The sequence below is a fragment of the Rutidosis leptorrhynchoides genome, chromosome 4 (assembly GCF_046630445.1).
Source record: "Rutidosis leptorrhynchoides isolate AG116_Rl617_1_P2 chromosome 4, CSIRO_AGI_Rlap_v1, whole genome shotgun sequence".
NCBI classification, from domain to species: Eukaryota; Viridiplantae; Streptophyta; class Magnoliopsida; order Asterales; family Asteraceae; genus Rutidosis; species Rutidosis leptorrhynchoides.
In genome coordinates this window covers 569,724,530-569,747,807 of record NC_092336.1, presented here as the reverse complement: position 1 = coordinate 569,747,807, position 23,278 = coordinate 569,724,530, and the positions used below count along the sequence as shown (strand labels likewise).

The 23,278-nt window shown below is 31.1% G+C and overlaps 1 long non-coding RNA gene and 1 pseudogene across 1 annotated transcript; one reads left to right on the top strand and one right to left on the bottom strand.

Moving 5' to 3' along the window:
- Positions 1 to 5,548: 5,548 nt before the first annotated feature.
- Positions 5,549 to 11,513, bottom strand: LOC139845394 (serine carboxypeptidase 1-like; annotated as a pseudogene).
- A 5,479-nt stretch (positions 11,514 to 16,992) lies between these two features.
- Positions 16,993 to 17,781, top strand: LOC139840137 (uncharacterized). Its single transcript, XR_011757246.1, has 3 exons — positions 16,993 to 17,132; positions 17,220 to 17,299; positions 17,719 to 17,781. It is a non-coding gene; the product is annotated as an uncharacterized lncRNA (long non-coding RNA).
- The last annotated feature ends 5,497 nt before the right edge of the window (positions 17,782 to 23,278 follow it).

Genomic DNA, 23,278 nt, shown 5'->3' with positions numbered 1-23,278 from the left:
ACTTCCCTTTCTTGATGATAACATGTCGGGTTTTTCTTATAATGGGGTTTCTTGAATTGAACTTTGTATCTTTAGGCTTTATTCACTCACATTAGGCTATTCCAACAGTATTTAGGGATGGCACCCGCGGGTAATGGGCACGGATCCATTATACCTACGACCCGCCTGTCATAAAACTTTTCTACTCATCGGGGCCCGTCTACCTGTTAAAAATGTTTTTGTCTGTACCAGTTAGCCGCGGGGTTAAGAAGTATATATTAACTATTCTCTACCAACGAATACCGCTAATAATGGATTCACATTGAAACTATAAACGTATTTAATGAATTTAAATTGGAAAGATTGGTTTATAGGGTTCTTAGGACGATCTGTGCCTTACGACAAATGAAACAAAATACACGGCTGGTTAAATTACATTTAAGTTGCAGTGAATTGAAGAATTACTAGGAGACTCTTTACATTCAACTTGTAAGCTATTATGTTTTTAGGTCCTATTCTTTGTTCATTGTCAATCCAAAAAGATGGAATGTTACGTTCTTGTAGGCGTGATGTGTTGCTCTAATTCCACCCACCAACTACCAACATTTGATAAACTTTAACATCTATTAGCTTATATAGAGCATCTTGCCTCTCCTACATGGACTGATTATGATATTGTACTACATATTACTTTTCTATATATCAACCTTTACTCCAAATTATTGCATCATAGTCCTCTGTAGTAATCTCCCAACCTTAAACAACCTACGAGGTGTAACTAAATTAAATATATGTATGTGCGTTAACGAGTATACTCGCGGGTTTTACAAAAGGGTATGACGGATTCACGGGTCGAATTTTACGCGTCGCCAGTATTATATATCCATGACCTGCCCGCAACTCGTCAAGGGTGAAATTTTCTACCCGACCCGTACTCGTGGGTAAACATTTTTGAATTTACCCGCCCATCACGGGTACGGATACCCGCAGGTTGCGGGATTTTCCTGCCCATTGCCATCCCTAATGGTATTATTCAGAGATGTCAGTTGTTGATGGAAGGAATAAGATTTTGAGACAACCTAAATACTACTGGTATTTTGTAACTCAAATTTTGAAGTTATTCATGGTGCTTTATAAGTGTTTGTGTTTACTTTCTTAATTTCTGACTGAAATAATTTATTTTTATGGTCATGAAGATTATAGCAGATTAAGGCCGCTAAGCTATAGAAGTGCAAACATTTTCGTGTTGGCTTTCACTTTGAGTTCGTTATAGCATATTCATATTTAAGAAAATTAGTGTATCCCAGGTGCCCGTAGAACTTGTGATCGACCATTCAGTTCAGGCTGATGTTGCAAGAAACGTGAAAGCTGTCCAAGCTAACATGTACGTTCAATTTCTGCTCAATAATGAGTGAACATCAATCCGGGAAGATGAAAACGTTGCCATTAATTGCTTTAGAAGAAAAAATGAACACTAATCTAACTTATTCTTTTTTAGGCAAATCCTTTGTTGATAGAAGAGACTATTCTGCTATGAATCACATGTCAGAAAATATTGGAAAATTAAATGTTATCAAGCAATTTTTGAGATCATCTAACAAACCATTAATACATTTTCAATACATTATAATCAAATTGTTCAATACTCCTTGTTAGATTATTTAATTTCACCTTTTTTACTGACCGTTGAATTATGTATTTTTACTTTGAAAAATACCAAGATATACTGATGATAAGACAAACATCGACGACATTAGTCACAATTCACAATTACCAAAATAAAAAAATTGAAGTCGTTTGAACCATTATGAAAAGCTATAACTGTATAACGTTTCTATTATTTTCTTTAGCAGATATTTTATTATAAATTAAATTTTTGTTTTCCTACAATGTTAAATTTTGATTTGATTATTATTTCATGTTCTTTAAAGTTCAACATATCACTATTCATATATTCATTTAATGTACAATAATCAAACATCATATACAAATTATTATTATTATTATTTTATTTTTATTTATTTTTATTTTTTTTGGCGAAAAACAAGAAACTTATATAACAATAAGAGAGATTCATCAAATAAATGAATAACTCTAAAACGTACAAACGTACAATAAAAACTTACGAGCTCGACTAAACAAAACCTACTTAGAGCTCACAACTAAAATCGACCAAAATACAAGAGACAAAACAAACCAAGAGGGTGACCACGAAAACATTAAAAGCCATAATGAAAAAAAAAAAACCGAAAGGTCCGCAAGAAGAACATTGGCTCAAACATCCTTGATGAAAACGGAAAACTTTTTCTTTTCGGCTCTCTGAACTGGCCTCGTCTTCCCAAGTTTCTTGATCTTAACTGGCTTGATAGGAGAAGGATCGTTTGAATTAACTGAATTTCCTTCAACATCCTCCCCGACCATCTTGTTCATCATAGCGTCAAACTCGGCATATCATATACAAAATTGTTGATACTTCACTATAAGAGAAATCCATTAAAGAAACCCGCGAGTTCGCGGGTCTTTAACTAGTTATATTAATAGTAGCAACATTAACGCTTTATAATAAGTGAAAAGTTATGTGGTTGATTATTAGTAAATGGAATATTATGTGTTTGATTTCTAATAAACGTAAAGTTAAACTATAATAATGGTTGTGGTTGAATTACGGAAGATTGAAAGTTTGTTGTAAAATTATAGAAAACATAAAGTTCACTATTTATAAGGTTTTATATTTTAGTATATAGGTATAATTATGTGGTCAATTTATAATGTATGAGAGGTTTTATGGTTAAATTATAAAATGTCAAAAGTTTGTGGTAAGTTTATAAAAGCTATAAAGTTAACTATTATAAAGGGTGTGATTGTTTTTTTTTTTTTTTTTTAAATTGTTGTAAGTTTGTGAACCTTATGAAGTTCACTATTCATTTCCCCTATGTCTTTTAGATATATAGAGTAGTAATAATAATAATAACAATAACAATAATAATAATAATAATAATAATAATAATAATAATAATAATAATAATAATAATAATAATAATAAAAAATAGTTATTAGATAGGAAAAATTATGTGATCGATTCATAATGAATGAGAAGTTTAGTGGTTAAATCATAAAATGAGAAAAGTTTATGGTAAGTTTATAAAAACTATAAACTTAACTATTATAAAGAGTGTGTCTGAATTATAAAAAAATAAAAAGTTTGGAATAGGTTTGTGAAAGTTATAAAAGGTACTACTCATTTTCACTATGTCTTTTAGATATATAGATATAACTAGTGGAGGAGCCCTCGGCTTCGCGTCGGGACTCCATTTCTGATATAATTTATTGTGTTTGTTTGGTAAAATTATTTCGTGTTTAACGGTTATGTCGGTTAAACCTATCCCGAGTCGTACGAAAATTTCTAGGCGGTTAAAAAATTTAGGTGGATTTGTTGGAGAGTTTTATGAAAAATAAAGAAGTTACGATTGACTCTTGAAGTTTAACTTTAGACCCCTATGGAGTTTACATTTTTTTCCCTAGGAATTTACATTTGACGCACTAAAGTTTATAATGGTTGTCAATGTTTAGTGTGTTGTCATTGTGGGTACAACCTTTTTGCATGACGTTCAAACGATTAAAGCATGGGGAAGAGCTATTCATAAAACCTTTGTCTTTTAGATATATATAAATAATAAGTTACGTAGTTAATTTATAATAAGAAAAAAAGTTAAATGATAATAAAGTGAAAAATTATGTGGTTGATTTAATAATAATAATAATAATAATAATAATAATAATAATAATAATAATAATAATAATAATAATAATAATAATAATAATAATAATAATAATAATAATAATGAATATTTATTAGTGAGTAAAAATTATGTGATCGATTTATAATAAATGAGAAGTTTAATGGTTAAATTATAAAATGTAAAAACTTTGTGGTAAGTTTGTAAAAGCTATAAAGTTAAGTATTATAAAGGGCGGGGTTGAATTGTGAAAATATAAAAAGTGCGAGGATATATATATATATATATATATATATATATATATATATATATATATATATATATATATATATATATATATATATATATATATATATATATATATATATATAAATAATAAGTTACGTAGTTAATTTATAATAAGAAAAAAAGTTAAATGATAATAAAGTGAAAAATTATGTGGTTGATTTAATAATAATAATAATAATAATAATAATAATAATAATAAATAGTTATTAGTGAGTAAAAATTATGTGATCGATTTATAATAAATGAGAAGTTCAATGGTTAAATTATAAAATGTAAAAAGTTTGTGGTAAGTTTGTAAAAGCTATAAAGTTAAGTATTATAAAGGGCGGGGTTGAATTGTAAAAATATAAAAAGTGCGAGGTGATTTTGTGAAAATTATGGGTGCAACTATTCATTTGGCCTATGCCATTTAGATGTATAGAGTAATAAGGATGATATATTTGTTGTGTAGAAAAAATAAGTTATATTTATGTGTTTACTATACACATAAATTTTTCTCTGTTATGATTACTCGAGAATTGTGACGTTTTTATGTTATGATTACTTGAGAATGGTGAAACTTTTTACTCTGGTGTAGCTCAGTAGATATTTCATTTCTTTCACTAGTTCTTGAAAGCTCTCAGTCCCCGCTTCACCCTTCCTTTTTTTTTTCTTTCAGTAAAAGAATCGAAAGAAAGAGATGTGTGCAAAGTGTGCAATCGCATATGACTCGATATCCAAATGCACCCAAAAAATATAGTCCAACAATACATACATAGGTCCATTTGATTTGATATTCTGTTTTTGGCGACTGATATTTTGATTGATGCTAATACTTATGACGTTTTTTTTAGTATTATTGAACTTAGAATTATTATATATGAAAATTTTTGGTATATAAGACTTACTTTTATTTATTGAATATGGCCATAAAAGTGACATGACGGCTGGTATGCTATATTATTTATGAGGCATTTTTACAACCAATAATCCAGATTTTGCAAAAGTAGACCTTTTTGTTGCACTGTTTATGTTTTGCCTAATATGATACGGTAAAAATTAATGAAAGTTTTTGCCAAATTCAGTTTTATGAATTTTTAAACAAAGATTATAAAACCTTTTACCTGTTACATTTTGAGTTGTATCATTGGATTCAATTGGTGGTTTAGAAGAATCAATGAAGCAAGATCCATTAGACATGCTATTATGCTAACAAGCAAGACTTTTTAGTGCTTTTTGAAATAGCTTTACAACTTTACTAATGAATGTACTCATTCTCCTTTGTGATTATGCCTTATGCTCATGCCTTCAATCACTTTTTACCTATATTGATTGTATTCTTTTATCTTAAAATTTAGGCATTAAATTTTCGTTAATCAAGTTTAGTAGTTCTGAATATAGAATTATTATTTCTCTTATGGCCAATAATGAGGTTTTAAGCCAGGGTGACGTAAACATGATGTAATTAAGGTGTAGTTTTCTTTGAATAATAAGCCAAGGAGGTTCAATAACAGATCAACAAACTACACCATTTGGATACTATACTAGGAATAAATGAAGCAGAACTACTTAGAAGGTAGAGGTTTTCCGTTCAAGAAAGATTCGAAAAGTGCAAGCGCACGAGAAGGTTGATAGCTTGGTACAAAGTGTCCTGCTCCTCTGACCGTTACTAATGTCAAGTTTTCATATCCAACCATGTACCCACCAACCTGATCATCATCATAAACATAAACAATACAATGAAACGCAAACTATTAATTAAGTACCTAAACACGACATCAGTCAGTCATATTTTGATAAAATTGAATTTTTTTTTAAGTGTTTCTTACCTCGCCTTTCAAGTACCAGGGTTGCCATGGTGTCTTGACTGTTGTATTGAGTTTCTTTATTGCATATATCGTTGTTGTTATCGGCACCCTACTATCTGTATCTCCACTACAGTTCAGAAAAATGGGAAATAAAAAAATCACTCCCTCCATCCAAAAAAAAAAAGTCCACATTACTATTTATATCTGTCTAAAAAATGTCATTTACTCAAAATAATACTAAAAAGTCTCTAAAGTTCTAATTCTACCCTTTCTATATATGTAAGTCGGAAAAACTTTTATTACTGATTTCATCTCTTTTTTTCATTGTTTTGAAAGTTAATTAATTACAATAACTTATTACATGAATGGTAAAAAGGACATTTCACTGAAGTATTATAAATTGGAAAAATTTTGTAGGAGTACATTTCATGCAAAACAGATGGAGTATAAAGGTAAAAAGTTTTTCCCTATTCGGGTTATACGGGAGGGCGAGTAATCCGACTCTGACCCCTTACTATGATGTACGCAGCCAAGACGGAGTATGTTTCTATCGTGTATATATAGGAGTGCTTTTTCATGGAACTAAACTTAGCAAATATACATAGCTTGGACTTTTACCAAACCATTTTGTAACTTGGAATATGCAATTTCTTTCATCTGTAAGGAAAAAAATGGGTCTCGGCCCAACTCAATTCGACCCATTAAAAAGTCTGACCCTATTTAACCCAAACCAGTTTTGACGCCCAATTTGCAAGCATAACCTTACAGTTATGCTAGTTCAATTTCAAGATCAGTATTTTCACAATATCGAGACTTGATGAAGTTCTAGCCAATAAGAAACATTGGTAAAATTTAAAAAATACTAACTAAACAATTAATGGTTTACCTGTAAATCCAAAAACGAATGCCGGTACCCATGAGTCGTTGGATGGCTGGCAACATAGTGTGTGGTTCATCACTCCAATGCTCAAAGATAGGGTCACTATTAAAAAAAACAACGGTCTTCGATCACAAACTAATTCTAAATCGACATTCAAAAAAACATTCTATTCTTACTTGCAATCTTGCCAGCGTCCAGGAAGGGTGCCTGTGACATTTGCATGAAGCGCTTTTTGGACTTCAGGGATATTTAGGTAAGTTTCGATATGCTCTAACGAGCATGGATCAAACCCTGATATCTGCTAAAGAATAGATTGATGTAACCAGAAATTAAACTTGATCATTATTGTGTAGCAAAAAAATAAATTAAAATAATATAAAAAAGGGATTAAAAGGTTACCTCTGTAGCTGTTCCATTTACACACAAGGGAGCATAAATTTCATAAGGATCAATATTTCCAACTAAATGATTCTCTTTTTCAATTAATGTTTTACAAGTATCAGATATGTTTGCATCCCATGTAAAATCGCAGTGTGTGATGATCCCATCATGGATTTCATCAGAAACAATCGAACGCGACCAAAGAAAATCATGGCATCCCTTTCTTTGAGTCTCTGTGTCGATATACGCGTTTCCAATCTATATAAAAAATCAAAATCAAAATCAAAAAACTTCTAATTATAGAAAATACAAATGACTTATAGTACTATGATGATATCTAGTCAATGTTACCGCGATTCCTCTTAAGTTAATAATGGTTTGATCAGCCTTCTTATTCTTCTTAAGGATCAATTCAGCAAGTTGGGGTGCGTAATGGCCTGCGTAACTTTCGCCTGTAATGTAAAAATCTCTAGTTTTGTATTCGGGGAACCTTTCGAACCAGTTGATAAGAAATGTGTACGAATCTTTTGCGGTTTTTGTATCACCGGGAGTTGCATAATCGGAGGATGTGTTGGAGTATGAAAACCCGACTCCAGCAGGGGATTCCAAAAATAGCATGTTAGCCACTGCATTATTTTAGTCACATAATTATTAGGTCGTGTGAATTGATACTTGACAGTTAACCTATAATTAACCTTTTATTAACAAAAGTTTGTAATAACATGAGCAGTGTTGTAAATTTGGCCGACTAAGCCGATCATTTCCTGACTACCCGGATTTTGGGATTAGTCTGATCGGACTAGGCTTGAGTTGATCCAAGTCGCTGGTCAACAATCGTTCTACGCGGTTAACCCGGTCAACAGGTCAAAATCGATTAAAAGTCAGATTTATTTGATCATAACTGAATTTATTAGGTTAAAATTAGCGATGGCAATGGATGTTCCATCCAAGGATATGCATCCGATTAGATCCATTTATAATGGATAGATGATCTAATGGACGAATAATGAATATGAGTATGGAGGATGATCTAAATATTTTGTGGATCAAATATGAATGTCAACTTATCATTCATGAATATATTCATTATCAACCGAAATACATGTATACATGCATTATAGATCTAAAATATATGCATATACCTCTCTTTACATGTCGATATACATACACATATAACCTATAAAATTTTTAAAGTTATTAACAAAAATAAGGATTATAAAAGCTACAATTATTAAAATTGTTACTAATAATATTAAATGTTACAAACGAGAAAAAAAATCTCGCACTTCGCAGCGGGATGGTTTTGATCAGTTAATCAAAAGAGGTGATTTCGATCGGTTAATCGAACGTAAAATAGATAAAGGAAGAAAAAAGAGTTATACAGAAAATATTAAAAAAACAGTCGAGTCGGATTAATCGGATCAAGTCAATTCAAGTCAACCGGGTCGGGTTGACCCAACTAGCGTTCACAAAACATGATATATTTAGTATAGGGGGATGATTCTCACACACTGTTTTTTGATCCTCACACACCCTTTTACCCTATTATTAGGGAGGAGTTCAAGTAAATTGGTGTGTGAGGATCAAAAAACAGTGTGTGAGAATCATCCCCCTTTAGTATATATAAATAAATAAATGATATAAAGGTATACATCATGTTACCAAACATTAAAATAATATTCTTCACTAATTACATGAGTGAAATTACTATTCTACCCTTATTAATAATAACTCACTCATGGTAAATAGTACTCCATATAATAGTATGATCATGAGTGAAATTACTATTATACTTTTGTGAGTAGTGATTCAGTATTGGTTAACAGGCATAGTATAATATATATTAGTTTAAACATATGTTTATTTATATTATAATGTAGTTTGTTCAATTGAAGTTAAAATGATGACATTACAATCAAATCATGTGTAATAAATAAAAAAAATACATATTATGCATTTACATCTGTTGTGATCTTTAATTTAATTTTCAAAATCGACGTAATATTAAAAATGTTATTAAATATTCAATGGACATCCATTAACACTCTTAATTCATTAGATACGGATATGGATCAATGATATAAAACTAAACGAGTATGGATACGAATATGAATGAACAAAAATTAAATAGATATTAATGTGAATCTAATATCACAAGATTCATATCCGATCTATTGTCATCTCTATTTAAAATTGATCTTAGAAAAATTGATCACAATCGATTAATGTTAAAGTTGGTTGATTGCCGACTAGTCCTGTCTAAGCTGAATTGTCCCAGCCGGCTATTTCCCAACTATCGACTTATACAACCATATTTACAATTAGATTATAAATGTTCATTTTTTGTAAAAATTAATTGAGCCAGTTATTTAATGTAAAATAAATAAACTACATTAAAAAGCTATCATTTGCTCTTCATGAGAAAATCAATTAATTAATTCACTCTTGTAAAAAAATTAGCTTGCATATTTTTTTATTTTTTTTGGAAATAAAAAAATAACAGAGAAATTTATATTGATCTTAAAAATTTCACCGAACAATAAATGTGAAAAAATTGCATGTTCTTTTTGATGAACAAAATGAATAATATACAACTAGTTGAAGGACTAGTAAAATTACAGATTTGTTGAAAGAAAATTATTGAATGATATGCTATAGTTAACAAATGTTATTAAATCAATATGTGAATATTACATAAATGTGTATCTATAATATAATGAGTTTTTAGATGCAAAATAAGTTACTATTAAAAGGCCCGTAAAATCACGACTTTATTAAATAATTCAAAGATAAACTACAAACATATTGATTTACTTAACTTGGTCAAAATAAATGAATTAATTTAATCTTCCACCACCCTTTTTCAATTTTCATCACAATTACTATTTTTCTTGCTATAAAAGTCTACATTACAACCTTTTATTAAGACATGTATTTCGCATACATACGCAACGTAGTTAATCCTGTAAAGAGAACTCATATTTGATTAATAATAATAAATAATAATAATAATAATAATATAGTTTGCTTAAGAAATAAATATTTATATTTTTAATAATAATTATTAGTAATAACAAATGTCTCTTGAAATTTTTTAATAATAATATGCTTTAAAGTTTGTACATGTGTTCATGGAGTGTTTTGTAAAAGATTGTATAATTTGTTTCAAAGATGGTACATATGATAATGGAGGTGTTTTATTATAATGTTGTACATAATGCTTCAAATATTGTACATATGGTCATGGAGTGTTTTACCCTAAGGTTGTACATAGTGCTTCAAATATTGTACATTTAGTCATGAGGGTGTTTTATCATAAGGGTGTACATAATACTTTATATATTATACAATTAACATTGAATTATTTTTATTAACTTCAATTAATTATTTTAATGACATCATTTGGGGGCTTAAAATTTTCTCTTTATTTTAATTTTTTTTTTAAACTTGAATAATTTTTATTTACGACATGATCATTATAGATGAGATGAAAAATATGTGAAAAGTCTAAAAAAGTTAAAATTAAAGAAATAAAAAATACCCAACTTTCAAGTAAATGTGATTTGTATTAAATGGTAAGAAATGATGAAAATGATTCCAACATTAATTAGTTACTGATACAAATACATTATTAGCTAATGTAAATATATGACGATTAAAGGAGAATCGGTTCGAAAATTTAAATACTTAAAATAAGGTAAAATAAAAAATAAAAATAAAAAGAAGTTTCTTAGCTCCTAACAAACAATATAACTTAAAAAAAGAACAAACTAACTTCATATTAATAAACATAAAAAAATACATTATTAGAATTACATACTGTAATAGCTGACTAATGAGAAGCAAATTATATATATATTTTTCTGTGAGCCTAACAAAATGTGTAGCTCATGGTATTAATTTTTTTTATTTATTTTGCATAGTTAAATACATTATGTATTATAAAAATTGAGCCCTATAAAAAATTGAACTCTCAGTTGTTGACCACTTTGCTCCGATTTTGAGCCGTCACTAGGTGAAGTACAACTTTTATGTTAATGTTTTATTTATATTTGTTTTAGTTTTAGGTTAAAATACTCTAAATAAACATAGAAAACTAATACGAATTGATTTTTACCTTTATTCCATGAATATTTGTTATCGACTAAAGTTTTACAATCCTTATCGACTCGAAATGGTCCATGTTCCATCATCATTCCACCTCCGATTGAAGAACATCCGGGTCCTGTTGTAAAAATATTAATTAGTTTACGAATAATAAATAAAATGTATTTTTTTGAACGACTTTGATAATGATCAATTTGAATATTTAGTACCTCCGTTAAGCCACAAGACTATAGGCTTCTTAGAAGCCTTGTTTGTGGACTCGGCAAAATAGTAAAATAGAGCTCTACCACGATGTGAATCAACTGTCACATACCCTGAATACTGATTAAATTTTGACATGGTCGATTGTCCTGGTAACCTTATAATCTTGTCGGCCTCCTTCAACCCATGTTGTGAGCCGATAGGAGCAACAAAATCCTCGACTATTAAATCTTGACTTACATATGCCTTATTAATCTCTAAAAGTTTCAAAAGAGGATCAGGGCGATATCTAGCACATTGCACAAAGATCAATAGACAAAATTGAAGTGCAAACACAAATAAGGCCCTCATATTGAAGATGGATTGTTTCTGATGGAATGTTTTTGATTATTTATTTGTATATTTAAAGTGAGAAACTTGTGATATTAGTAGGGTCTAGATATTGTTGCCAACTTTGTTTTTGTCCAGGTTATTTTGCTGATATCATAAATTGCGTAAATGGGAAAAATTCATGATGACTTTTGACCAACCTCATATATCATGTGAGTAGAATTTTATGAAATTTTGCAATTGAAATACTATGACGTCGTTTTAGAATTTTTAACATTATAAAAATGCATATTTTATAAAGAAACTAGTACCGTTATCCGTGCACCTCCATCAATCGTCTAATTTCTCTTTACAAGATAAAAATTGATAAAATCTTATACAAACATCACATAATCTACGTGACTGAAAGACGTGTTGGTGATTTTAGTGAAATCAGACAATACACATTTTGGTGAATTGGATTTACTAGGTTGAAAGTGTTTGTGATTTATCGATACTCCAAACGGATTCGGTCAAGTGTGGAGTACACGTTCATAAAGGGTGAGATATATTGCGGAAATCGGAAATGAGCTTGGTAATGTTTGAAAGTCTTACACTGTGCGAACCCGACCAAAAACAGGGTGGCACGCCGTGCCAGAAAGTGGCACTGAAAATGGCAGAAGTGAAGTGGCACGCCGTGCCACATACGGACTGCACTAAAAGAGTAGCAACTTTTGACTGAAAAGTTGCTTCGGTGCACCAAAAGTTGTACTTCATTTCTAGAAGTTAAGGCACGGTTTTAACATGTTTTCAAGCCCATTTTAACACCATTTCAAGGGGTTAATTACCAAGGGTTGTGTCATATCAATATGACCCATTTTGAAAGGTTGCAACACTACATTGCACCTTTTGACTCATTATAATTAATATATGGAGTCATTTCCATATGAAGGGTACGTTAGAGATTTTGCTACAGAATTTGATTATTCTAAGCACACCTTCAACATTCAAACTTTCAAATTTTACAATTTACAATTGCAAGGAATAAATTAAATATTCTTTTGGTCAAGAAAAATTGTTCATACTAGTCTTATCCTAATAGTGATTTCGTGTAAACCGTGTTCAAGTGGGTCGAAATACTCTATTAAGAAAGTGATTACACGATTTTAGTATCAATCCGGTGACAGATTCTTAACCCACTAAAACACATAATATTCTACAAATTAATAGAGTATTTAAGAAAATTTTGGTGACCGGTGAATTCGTGGAGGAGATTTCGGAGGGACTAAGGATATTGGTCAGTTTCATTAACAATCAAATAATTCTGCAAAAAGGGTACGCATTTTTTTTACTCATGTTAATGGTATGGATTTCTTGTAATATGTCAACAAAGGAATCTGGATGTACTCATGGTGATAAATGCTATTTAATTGTGGTTCTTGCATGCGATGGTTATTACATGTTAAAGGAATAGTCGATTAAAATAGTTTCTTAAATTATTGCATGTGAGTAGTTATGGTGCTAATTATGAATGTCGTATCAAGATTGTAATAATTCTGGAAGGAATGTTACTCCTCATGTACTATTGGTCAATGATTATTAGTTGTCAACTTTTGACAAATTAGAATGGTTGCAATGGGTGTACCAAATGATTGTATACGGAATAGTTGCAATGGTTGACCAAATGATTTTATGATGGAATTATAGCGGTTAGTAGGAATAGACATATCTTTAGAGCATCCGGTGTCTGCCGTCCATTTTTGGAGTCGACCGAAATCAACGGTGGAATCGATGGTCGGTCGACACCGGACCACCGTCGATCTCGGCGTCGGTTTTCAACATCGGAAGACAACGGTGGTGAATTAGCCGTTTTTCGAGTTTGATTTTCAAAAACTAGCCGTTTAACGGATAGTTTTTTTTTCCTTATAAATACCACACTTATTTTCCTCATTTTACTTACATAACTATATCTTTTTTTTATCACTTTCTCTATACAATATATAAATTATCATTTTAATACAACACCATTAATCACAAAATGTCGTCTTCTTCGAGTTCTTCCCACGACTCATTCACAAACTATACACTAAACTTACTTGATGAATTATTTTTTGAAGATGAAGATGACTTATGAATTTTATGAGACGAATTATTATGTTATCTAGTTTATTTTATGAATGTTTTGAATAAATGTAATCTAGTTTATTTTATGAATTTTGATTAATGTAATGTAGTTTATTTTATAAATTTTAATTTAGTATTTTGTTTTTATTATATTAAATTAATTTAAATAAAATATTAAAACTCAATTAAAAAATAGAAAATAAAAAATGAACACTGAAATGGACATTGTAGACACCTCAACTTTAGTCAATTTCGGTGTCAAAAGGGACAATGAAATTGACCTTGGTACAAGGAGACAGACACCATGTAGTCTTAGAAAAGTCACAATACTTGACTTTGTATCCAAATATATACTTGTATGAGTATATTTATACATATACAATTTTTGTGTATACGGTCGTGTATGTATGGATTATATGCATCAATGATATTGCCACGATTATGTCGGTTGGGTTTTGATGTGAAAACAACCTGGTCGTTATTTAAATTTGGACAAAGCATGGCTTTGATTTTAATTAACTTATTAATATAAAGGTTGTAAACATGCTGTTTGTTGTTAATTCAAATCTATATATACTTAAATTTTGACTCCTAAGGTCATAAATTAGGATATTTAATTCATTCTTCTACTACATGTGTAGTAACTCATTATGATTTAAACCCACTATTTAATATTATGAATTAAACCCACTTTTTAGCCTATATACATACATAACTCTACCAATATTATTATTATATTATTATTATTATTATTTATTATAGATTATAGATACATAACTCTACCATTATTATTATTATTATTATTATTATTATTATTATTATTATTATTATTATTATTATTATTATTTATTGATTGATTATGAAAAGAAAAAAAAACCTTGAACCCACTTGAGCTCTACATTTAATAAAATAAGGTATACATTTGTCACCATACTAAATAAATTTTTTAAACCCACCACCTCCTTAAACCTCCCAAATCTAAGAACCCTGTATAACCGACAAATTCACCTTCGATGGGCAATAGAGTCGCCTTTTTTTTACATGTCGTCGTTGTCTGCTGCCTCCACCGTGGACTGCCTATCCTTCGGCCTCCATGTAATCTCATGTCGTCAGCTGCCTCTCCCGCCGACTGCCTCTCCGGCCTCCATGTAATCTCAGGTAAGAGGTTGTCCTTCTTCGGTGAGGGTCCATTCACATTCCTCAGAAAACTGCTCTGATTTGGCATTAACTCCGTTCATTAAGTAGGTTGATTCCATTCAATTAAATTAAATTTCGTAACTCCCTGACATACAATTGGGGAATTTGATTAGAAGGTCCATTCATATTCTTAATTAAATTATGATTCCAAAAAATAGCTGCATTACTTACCGTTCATAGCTGGGTATAAATTGAGGGGTTATACATTAGTATTATGCATTATCATTGTTAGCTTATACATTCTTCGCTTATACATTGTTATCTTCCAATGGCACTATCAACTGAAACATCCAATGAATAGGTTACCCAAAGAACTTATGCTTACCTCCATGAATTGCAGATAGGTAAGGAAGCGGAAGTGAAGATCAAGATATGCCGGACGTGGGATACTCACACAGTTTACAGGAAATACCTAAGCACTAACTTTATTGCATCTGATGAGAAGGTACACAATTTCCATTTTCATTATCTATTATTCTGTGTATGTTTATATTTATTCTGTCTATACATGTGTGACGTTTATGGCTGTTTCTATTCATTTGTATTGGTTGATTTTCATATGCGTGTCACTGTTAGATTATGGATGCATACCTTTATCTATATCTCTGCGTATACATGTGTTCCATGTATGTCTTTTCCTTTCTAATTTTTTGAAACAGTTATCCAGACCAAAATATAAACATAGACGATGCTCTGCTAATTGGGAATTGTTATTCTAAGTAAACCTATATGGTACATAAATGATTTTACATTGCTACCCTATATGGGGGATAAATAAATTTACACCCATAAGAAGTTGGTGTACATAGATATATATGTATATATATATTTATACAAAGTAGGTTTGTTTTAGAATACACCATTGTTATTTTTTAATCAGATTTACAGTTAGCTGAAATTCTCTGATAACTGCTCTAATTATTCTTCACATTTTGGTACCTAACTCTGTAGGTGATGGCAGCATGATTTTGGAGGTTCCTAACTTATGCACTGCTTCTGTCTTTCAAAATTATTGTATTCTTTAGTAATATGTATTTGTTACTCTGAGATAAGTAAGATGAATAATTTGTGGCTATGGAAGTCGTGCGAGTCATATATTTTATTAAAAATAACTACGCCATTATAATTGTAATTGGGAGTGTTTAACAGGTGTTTTCATTTCCTCGCATCGCCGTCATTTCCCTGTATAACCTTATACATGGAATTTAAGACTCTTGCAAATTTGCAGTCCAGTTAAGTCATTCCAAAATTGAACACATTCACTACATTTTCAACAAGTTATGACTTTATTACCACTATGTTTCAGGAACGTTGCCTGCCATACCCTCATTAAAAAGGACATTATTATCAGCTTCACATTTTTTGCATCCCAGCTAAACCGTGACGCTCTTTAGAACGTAAGCTACATTTTTACCACTATATGACTTCAATTCCATTGTGTTTCAGCCATGTTGGTAGATAAATTGTCTGCTCCTAAGACACCCAGCTCACGCATTCAGGCAACCTAAACTGGTCCACCGTCAAATCTACTGCCTACATAATATATTCTTTTTACTTTTCGGAATATTTGTTTCCTTTTACCACCCCAAACACAGTTTACTAATCAAAAAGTAAACTTTGAACCACCACACCATGAACCAACATTCCCAATCGACATATCACAAAACTACCGCTCACGTGCAACGCACGGGCATTGTTCACTAGTATACTTTAAAATTGAAGTATGATCTATTAAGACATTTAATGACTAACACGACATATGTGATGGTATAAATGTATACCATGGATGGATTAGTTTCTATATCTATATAAAATTACATATGGTAAGACGAGGGTTATCGTTATTCATGGTGTTAATAATTTGAAAATACAATATGGTTTAAGTTTGTGCATTATCGTATTGATAGAAACTAATTCTTTCCTTCCTGATTTCTTCTTAAATTTATATTTATATTTCTCTCATAGTAAACATCGCACCACCATCTTTACCTCTTTCTCTCACGCGATTCTTTTATTTTTGGAACAAAACGAATCGAATCGAATCAGCTCTTTTGAATCAATCATTTTATTTTATACATTCATATTTCTGTAGTTGGAATCAACTATTCAAGCGCGTTTCTTCATATCAATCAAGCAGATTCTGTAAGTGCATTTTCTCTATCATCAGTTATATTTTCCATCTAATTCGGTTGAATTGTGATGATTATGTTATGATTGATTATTTGGTAGTGGATCTGGAGAAGCTCATAAGGTGATTGAAGTAACTGACGATTTCAAAGGTTTGTGGTGTTGCTAAATTGTTGATCCAGGTAAATTTCTTTGCTTTTATTGTGAATTTATAAATTTTAGGGTTTCAGATGGTTGGAGCAAATGACAAAGATTTGGTACTGCTGGGCTGGCATAAGATTTAAGTGTATAAATTTTAGGGTTTCAGATGATTGTTTAATTATTAAATCCCATGTTTTAATTTTGAATTTTGTGTGTAAAGTTTGAAACTTTATTGTGATGATATTTAAAAATGATACGGAGTATGATTTTTTGTTGAAAGCTTATTGATTTTAAGAATTTATCACATCTTACATTGATTTGAAATTAAGATTATTTGATTGATTATATTATATTCAATTAAATGTGTGAAGAAATAATAATGTGAATTGGTTATTATAATTAGTAAGACAAATAAAGAGAAAGCAGTTATCTTTGTATGGCTAAAGTATATTGTTTGCAGATAATAATGAGAGAAATACTCATCTACTTGTCGCATCTTGATCACATGGACATTGAGAAGCAGGTATGTTTTATTGTGAATATCGTTCAAATAGCGTCAACTCTGTTCCGGATCAAGGCTTCCGATGAAGCAGCTCCAGTAGATGCTAACGAGTTGTTTACGAGTTGTTAACTCTTTTTTGTTTCATATCTCATATCCTCCTTATGATATTATCATGTGATTTTGACATTCGTGTGTTATTCAACACTTTTTTGAAGTGGGATGTAGTTGAAAACAAGTCCACAGTTATAATTTATGGAGGAAGAGGTATTGTTGCAATTTGGCTATCCTCAATCCATATTGGTACCATCAACTCGGTACCATTGGTAAGTATTAGCCTAAATAACTTTTCGAAATACATTTTTGTTACATTATTAGTCTAGATGTATGCAGGTGACAATATAGTGGGTTAGGTAAGTTGGGTAACAAATAAAAAGGGTGTGGTTTTAAAGAGTACTTTTGTATGGGCCAAAAAACTGATTATTAACAGGTTGAATCGATCATTATGTCGAAAATCGATTGACGAGATATATTATCATGTGTAATATTCATCTTTTGAAGGTGATGAGGATCGGTTGTTTCAAGCGATGTTTCAAGGTACCCATATTCATGATTCAAAACCCTAATTTTGACAAAAAACAATTATTTTTCCTTTTTAGTTTTGTAACAATAATTTTGGTAATCGTTTATGAATCAATTAGGGTTTCAGTTCTCAATCTAAATGACAAAAGGCAGTCAAACGCGATCATGGAGTGACGGTTGTTTGATCACAGCATTGGCGCCGTCTCATGAAGCGAATATGTAAGTCTTCATATACTTTTCTTCGTGCCTTTACTGAAATCGATTTAAGCTAACATATTCAACCGTCTGTTGTTCATTTCTCTTTCAAACACATAAACATAAAATAATCACACTCAAACATAGACTGAAATTGGTATTAGTCGTTATTTTAAGGTTGACGCTAACTGTTTTTTGTTATGAATAATATCATATTATTGTTATTGATATCCATCTCCTTTATAGTTCATTGATCATGGATCAATTAAATTAAACTATATGTAAGTAACTTGATTTTGTTCATAATCTTATTTTTTTACTCGAGTTAAGGATACTTCAGGGTCAACAACATTTCTGAGTGTTTTGAATTGATGTGTGTTGCTTACTTACGTTATCATAAATCGGAGTGTGTAGTTGTGAACGCTGATTTGGTAATTGTTGCTGTTGTACAGCCTACTGCTGTTCCGTCTGCAGCAACGACAGCTGCTGCTGTTACGAGGTCGTCACGGTCCCATTACAACACTACTACTTTTGTTTGTTTATTAAGTTGCCTCCAACTATCCCTCCAAACGCTACTCTACAGTTTGATGTGCAGCTGCTTTCGTGGTTGACCACTTCTGAGAAGATTGAGGCAGCTGGCAAAATGAAGGAAGAAGGGGATGCTTACTTTAAGGATGATAAATATCTAGAAGCTGCAGAGTGTTATGAGAAGGTACTGTACTGTTCTGTTTTTCATTTGTGGATGCAAAATGTGTTAATAGTAAGAGTTTGTGGATGTGTTGAACGTAGTTAATTTTTTCAGGCTGCCATGTTGATTGAAGATGACAATGCTTTTAGTGAGGAGGAAAAGGTTCAAACAAGAGCTTTAAGGGTCACTTGCTACCTCAATGATGCAGCTTCTAAGTTGAAGCTGAAAGATTGTAAAGTAGTTCATTGTAAACAAGTTCAGAAGCTTTGCTTCAAGGTGTGTTTGAATAAGAATATTTTATATTTTATATTTTATATTTTAATTCACTTACTTATAGATGTGGTTGATTTGGTCCTGACACACACAGTTGGTCAATTTTGATAGCTTATATAATCATTGTTTTCAAAATTAGACCCACTTAATCTGTTGGACATAGTATCTAAACTAAATTAACCTATCCCGAAGTAAATGGCTTGTAAACTTGTCATCATAAAAAACAGGTCAAAAAAAATGATTAACTTACTGATCAAACAGTTCACATATTAGGAAAATTTGTAATGAGGTGCACTTGAAATGTTGCATGTTTTGACCTGAGTCCTGTTTGCCTGTTACTAACTATATAAATTTTTTCATGCAAAATGCCTACTATAGAATCTTATTATTACATTTATTGCAGGCACTAAAAATTGACCGAACGAACATCAAGGTGCTGTGTATGAGGGCCCAAGCTTCCGTTAATCTCACTGACGTGGACTTCGCAAAAATTGACCTAGAAAGGGCTCTTAAAATAGACCCTGGAAACAGGTACACAAGTATATAACGTGCTTACTTCGTACTGTAGTAGGTTGAGTGTGCAACTACTGACATGTTTGTGATTGTTTTTGTGTTAATAATCAGAGAGGTGTTGGCGGAGTACCAAATGTGGAATCTTGGAAGTGTGTTGCTAGATGTTACCGAACTTTTAAATCCAGGTGCCAAAAGAGCTTTAGATGTTTGGAGGAAACAGAGTCGGATGTAATTGTTCTGTGTAGAAAGCAGCTTCAAAAGTGTAATTGAAAAGACCTGAGTAGTAGACAGCGTCACATATTGTTCGGTCATGGTATAAACGATGCCCCGTCCAGTGACATTATTGGAGACGACTTTTTGGTTGGTATGGGTACTGTATCTTCAAGGCAAACGGCTATTAGAGAAATATTAGGGCGTTATAATCGCAAAAGAAGTGTTCATGTTCTTCGTTTGTCCACTGGTGGTGGTGGGTATTTTGTGTAAGTGGATTATGCCGTCCGCTATCGTTTTTGCTATTATCAATAATTTGTAGGTTTTAATTTTGACGTTGTGTTTGTTTATTGTTTTTGATGTTGCTTGCTTCCTTTTGTGTGTTCTTTGTTGTGGTTGTTCGTGAAAATAAATGGCGATGTATCTTTTAGAAAGACGAATTTTATGCTGTGTATTTGGAGTTTTGAAATTGATTATGGATATTGTTTGTGGATAGTGGGTCAGATAGCGCGTTTTTATCATGTGCAGGGGGTATGGTGATCGAAGGTGATTTGGGCAAATGATAGTCATTTTGATGAGCAAATTTCTCAAACTTCAACACTTAATTTTTCAACTTTTCCAACAGCTGATATTTGCTGGGGTGTCCATTTACTCTGTTGTCAGCTGAAAATTCGACGAACACAAGTGGTAAGATGGCGTTTTTAGTCATTTATTTTGTCTTGATGGATGAGTTTCGTTAATGTTAGCAGTTGTACTTGAAGTCTGATGCTATGTGTTGTTATTGTTGCAGTATAATGTCCCTCATATGGTGCACTTTTTTAAGCTCCTGGAAGTGACTCGATGTAAGTGACCCACTGGTCTTGAACAAGAATTTGGAGGTATTTGCTTTATTCCCTTTGCTTATTATGCAACACATTATTGTTTGTGGATAGCTATATTTTATTTTTATTACATGGTTGTCTTTTCACATTTACATATCGCTTTATTATATTTGCTATTCAAGTACTCATTAACAAGTTATGTCTATGTCCGCATGGTTGTTGTCAAACTGTCTAGGTAGTCTTTTTACTTATATACATAAGTTTCACCTATAATTGCCATGGTTCTTTACTTTTGCTTTTGTCTTTACTTATATACAGAAGTTTCACCTATATATATATATATATATATATATATATATATATATATATATATATATATATATATATATATATATATATATATATATATATATATATAAATACATATATATATATACATATAGTTTTTTTTTTCTGTTTATTTTTTATTTTTTTAATGACAGGTGGGCATCGGCTAATGGTTTTACAGGGAAGCTTCCCGAGTTTTTTGGAAATTTTACGAATCTTACAACACTATATGTACAAATCAGCTGTCATTTCTGGTGGTGAGTTAAAAAAGTGGGAGGGGTGGTCAGGTTGGGTAACAATTAAGAACATTTCGGGTTTAGTGATGTAACCTACTGGCCATTTTAACATTTTTTCTATTCTCTCTTTTGTATTTTAGTTATTATGTCGGGACAACGGTGGTGATGTATGTTTGAAGGAAAAAAAAGAGATGAAGAGTTTTGAAGTATCAGTTGTGAAGTATCAATTGTGTGTATTGGTGTAGGACGTATTGGTGTAGGAGGGCGTTGAAATGTTCAACTTATGGTCAGCGTGTAACTTCAGGTACATCACTCATGTGATTTGCATATATTTTTGGTCTCCATCTTATATTTGTGTCACTTGCAGCTCCTTTGATGGTGCCTCAAGTATTGATCAAGCTGGTGGACTAGCATCTCTATCCCCAGATAACTGTATCCTTAATCTTTGTCCGTAGGAAGTGTGTATGACCAGTTTTTTTGTTTAGATCATCATAAGATATTGTTTTCTTAGATTGTACATAAAAGAATAGTTGCTGGAGTATTAGCCACTATTGTAACTGCTATTTCAACTTTTAATGAAATAATCCACTTTTATTGTTAGTCTATTTATATATTCATGAAAAGTCATTTATTTATTTACTTATTTATCTATTATTAATGCATATCATCATGTTGTACATATTGCAACTGCTAATTGTGGTTCAAATACCTATGATATGATTGTATGTAGTTAAATTTTCTGATATGTACGTCAACGAATGACTATCGGTTGTGTAGGATATAATTGTTTTTCGGTGTAGTTTGTATGCCCCAAAAATCAGCAGGTAAAATTTGCCGTGCGAATTGCTAGCTAGCGTTAAAATCGCATAAACCTTAGAGCAGCAACGCGCGAACCCTCAATTCTTGTTGTTACCAAATAAAATGACCATAAAGTCTTTATTCATTGGTTAGGTATGTCCACAAACCATTTGATGAACTATCAAGATGGTACAAGTTAGTGCAACAAATATATTTTGATATGGAATGAGGATTAGATGTTGCTTAATTGTTATCGAATACCGGTATGCTTTAGGAATTGGTGGTATGATGTATGTGATTACATCAAGTGACCATTATAGCATAGTGTTAGAAAGATTAAGCATGCTTTAGTAGAATTCATTGTGATGGAGCTTAAGTATTATAATACTTGTAAAAGCAAACCATGGATTATGGTTTAATGCACAATGTGAATCCTTAAAGTTTATTAAAATGTATTAAGTTTACTATTGATCAAGAGGATTATACATCTACAAGTTGTTGGATTTTACACTTGTTATATAATACTTGTAAAAGCAAACCATGGATTATGGTTTAATGCACAATGTGAATCCTTAAAGTTTATTAAAATGTATTAAGTTTACTATTGGTCAAGAGGATTATACATCTACAAGTTGTTGGATTTTACACTTGTTATAGAGGAGATATCTTGGATCAAAAGAATGATGTTGAGATTATTGACATTATAAACTTGTTGTCATTACTTCTTGATTCTAGAAGTGTATTGACTAAAGTATGTTTATAATTTCAATCTTACCATCTAATGTAATAGTGCTAATTGTGCATAAAGATAATGGGGATACATTATCAAGGGTGTACAATTATTGGTTTACTTTGACTACTTGTGGAAAGTGAACATA